This window comes from Aplysia californica, unplaced genomic scaffold (genome assembly GCF_000002075.1).
Source record: "Aplysia californica isolate F4 #8 unplaced genomic scaffold, AplCal3.0 scaffold00278, whole genome shotgun sequence".
NCBI classification, from domain to species: Eukaryota; Metazoa; Mollusca; class Gastropoda; order Aplysiida; family Aplysiidae; genus Aplysia; species Aplysia californica.
In genome coordinates this window covers 811814-815719 of record NW_004797548.1, presented here as the reverse complement: position 1 = coordinate 815719, position 3906 = coordinate 811814, and the positions used below count along the sequence as shown (strand labels likewise).

Below are 3906 nucleotides of genomic sequence, written 5' to 3'. Positions count from 1 at the left end.
GCCGTAATGGTCTGCCGGAAGACACTCTGTCGAGATCGAGGTTAATTTTGTGTTTCCGAAGCTCCATCTCTCCTGGACTGGTCGTCGATGATCGCCAGAACCGTGTCTTACCGTGAGACCAGTGGCCCTCGCCGCCTATTTTGGCAGTTGGTTTGGGCAAAGATTTCAACTTTTTCTCTCTTCCAAAAGTGGCTGGCTGCAACGGCTCGGGGGAGAGAATCAGGCCGCTGTTGCCGTGGTTGCTGTCTAAGACAACGGCAGAAGTAGCTCCCAGAATCTCGTCGTTGATGTCTTTGACCGCGCACCGCACGGTCTCCGGCTTAGTCGTGCTGTACACGCCGTACTCAGACTTGGCCCTGCTCTTGACCAGTGACATGACGTCACCGACACCGCTCCGGCTAGCGGCCTGGGCGCGGGACAAGCGCTCGGAGGACGCTCGCAGAAGTCGGCGCTGCTGGTCTCGGCTGTGTCCGCCCGCGCCGTTGTCCCGAAGTGAGGGAGACGTGACGTTGTATAGAGCCACGGACGCGCTCTTCGACCTCAGCTTAGCGGCGGCTCGCTCGCTCCGCGTCACGGCCAACACGGGGAAGCTTCTCGACGTGTCTTGTGTGTCGCCGCCGTACAGGGCAGCCGGCCCCGGCTCGGGCTTCTGCTGTGGGGCTCGGGGCCCAGAGCCTGCATCGTTCCTGGAGAAGGGCAGGAGATGGAGCACGGCGGGCTGGCTTTTGCTCGGTGGCATAACGGTCGCACTCATGGCGGTCGTAAACAACTTAGAAGAAGCAGTTACACAATTACAAGGCCTATCCTCTCATAGTGGTCTCAACTTTGAAATTATAATACTTACATGGTCCGCCGATTCAGTAACCAAATAACAGAGAGCGAGAAAAGAAAACAACTCACGCAACTGAAAACATATGAAAATAGTTCTAAAGTGAGTCTGACGAAGCAGAAACAAACCAAGTTGAAGGCTTCACAAAGAACCCATTGGAATCTGATAGCTGTGCTGTGTAACTCACGGGAAAATACAAATAGAGCCAGCGAGGAAAGGAAACCATATGGGATTAAGTGAATCCTATTATATTCCGTTACGCTTGGCGGGCAGCCCAAGTGGTTGGTGTCCACACGATCAGGACGTGTCTGTCATTGCCCCAGGCCAGCTCGTTGGGCCAGCACTAAGTCAACACTGCTGATTAATAGGCAAATGGAAATCACAGCCTACAAGGGTTCACATAACGCAAACTGAGATCACGTTATAGAGGGGATAATAATATCACTGCCAGAATGGCACGTCTCCTACTCCTTTCCTTTGAGCGTACAGATTTTGTTTTCGTGGTAGATTTTAACTGAGATCAACAAGAACCTCCTTCAATAAAATCTGTGTAACGTGCCTCAGTCACTATGTCTATGAGACGAGAGGGTCACTTTTCTTTCTGGCATTGCTCCCATGTCCTCGTTGATCAAAGACGCGTTCGACTGGAAGAGAGGACAATCCAAACAAACACTTAGACGGGCTCTGTGTATGTACGCAGTGGATCAGGGTCATTAATTCTCGAGACTCATCCACGAATAGAATATTCAATGAAAAATTTTTTTACTACGCACAAAGGAACATATATATTTTTGTGTGCCTGTCTTATTCAACAATTCTTTTCAACAAAGGTTCCCCGCAGCAATATTATTATATCCAGCGATCACTGAACCATGTTATCTGACTCTATTTTTATTGAAGTCGCCAAACATTGTCAAAATCCACACACTGAGAAACCAGAAGGATTTCAGAAATGCTTAGCCACGATCTCAGTCCTAAATGATTGATCAGTTTTGGGCAAGAGCGTCTCGATTGTCCTTGATGACAACAGCGATGTTGCAGCTTGTTGACTCAACTGGCTCTAGGAACTTGCAAGTTTAATACTCCTCGATGTGTCCCGCTGTCGTGTGCATTGAAAGTCCAGCCCTTCACAAACAGACTTAATCCTCTGATCACACACTGCTAGAAAGACGAACGTCAGTCACCGTTAGCACCACTGTATCCTTGTTATCTCCTATGGAAATTGGGCAAATTTGATTAAAGTGGTGCATACATATTATATGTATGTGCAAATGTCCTACACTGTGCGTGTATAATGTGAATGGGTAATATGCTGATGGATATTACACTTGTGTGCGCTAGTATGTTTGTGTAGATTTCTATTTGTTTTTGTGAGTACATGTGTTGCTAAATGGGGCGGAGGGGGGGGGGGGGGGGTATAGATTATACGTCTGTCTCAAGTCACTTCTTGTTTAATACTTTTCACTTCTCTGTGTGTTCGTCAATTTTTTATTAAATCTACGCGGATGTTTCTCTATCTCTCTCTCGCTCCCCCCTCTCTCTCTCTCTCTCTCTCTCTCTCTCTCTCTCTCTCTCTCTCTCTCTCTCTCTCTCTCTCTCTCTCTTTCTCTCTCTCTCTCGGATGTGTCTATCTGTATGTTCGTCTGTTCTTGACTCCACTACGCCAGTGTATTTGCGTATACACCAACTACGTTCCCTCCGCCCTTCGTATCTCGGACAAAAATGCCAGGCGCCGAGGAATATGCCAGTGCCTTGTTGTCTGTCATGCAGAAAGTTCCTGGGAGGCTCCCATTCCTCCCTTCCCGACTGTGCCTCTCCTAGCCCCAGTCTTGCCCAGACACTCAGACAATGTCCTTGTAACAACACTGCCCTGTCTGTATTCACCAGCTCCTGCTTAATCTGTTTGCTTTAGCCAACCTCGTTGACACCACAAAAAGACACCCAGGTATTGCTTCCTCGTGACTCCGATTTTTTGCTCCTCCGCCGCTCTGATAAGGCACAAAAATATTGAATCCGTTATCCTATATTACATTGGAACATGTCGAAAGCAAGCAGGGAACGATCTCTGAAATAGAAACAGCAGCAGCACAAGTCCTTTCTCGCATGTTCTCATAAATAAAATATTTTAAAAAAACAAGTCCTTTCTCGTACGATCTCAGAAACAAAAAAACTCGTCTTTTCTCGTACGATCTCAGAAATAAAAACTTAAAAAGAAACCAGCACAAGTCCCCTCTGAACATCAATGTGCAACCTTTGCGCCGTACATGTTAATAATGCAGTGTGCCCTTCGCCACCTACAGCAAGTTTCCGCTATGTATTGATTATCAACCTTTATTATTCCCGAGTTATTTTGCCCTCCATGATATCGTGGTTCAAATCTATAATGTCACTCAGATGAAAGAACACGCGGCTTGTATACCCAACTGTACCTACGTAGTCTTGCTCTCCCTACCTCGGTATAACAATCCGCGACTCCAAAGACCCCAAAACGCATTCAGCCAGCGACCCTACTTAGCTCTATTCAAATCCACAACATTCAGAAAAGCCCCGTTTCGATTCCTCAGTCCCTTGAATATATCCAGTTCGATACGAGCGAGAAAGGTTTTTAAGATCCCGAAGACAATGGATCTCACAGTGACATCTAACCGCGACAACGCTGGTTCCTTCTTCGATGGGTGGACAGGTGAAAAGAATTCTTTTTCGCTTAGCTGTGTGACGGCGTGAAAATTCTCTTTTCACACTGGCCTTGCAATAGCTTTGTACGCGATTCTCCAAAGGTTTGCTACTTTGCCGAAGAGTTGTGGGGGTGACGGGTTCTACATCTTAACGACAGCGGACTCGTCAGATTTATTGTCGTTGTCACTGGCAAATTGGAAGCCCGTTGTCGCTGGCCCTGTGAAGAAAGAAAGATAAGAGTTTCCTGTGAGTGCAATGGAAGCAGTACAATCTCATATTGCACTTCGTTCGTCACATTATCTACTCGTTTATCTTTCTGTCTTCCTCACGCGTCTCTCTCTCTCTCTCTCTCTCTCTCTCTCTCTCTCTCTCTCTCTCTCTCTCTCTCTCTCTCTCTCTCT

The 3906-nt window shown here is 47.2% G+C and overlaps 1 long non-coding RNA gene across 1 annotated transcript in view; it reads right to left on the bottom strand.

Moving 5' to 3' along the window:
* Positions 1-2412: 2412 nt before the first annotated feature.
* The window catches only part of LOC118477893, an 18387-nt gene continuing 16893 nt past the window's right edge, over positions 2413-3906 (bottom strand). Inside the window, exon 2 of the long non-coding RNA XR_004858680.1 lies at positions 2413-3722. This is a non-coding gene — a long non-coding RNA (uncharacterized LOC118477893). The remainder of the gene's footprint in view (positions 3723-3906) is intronic.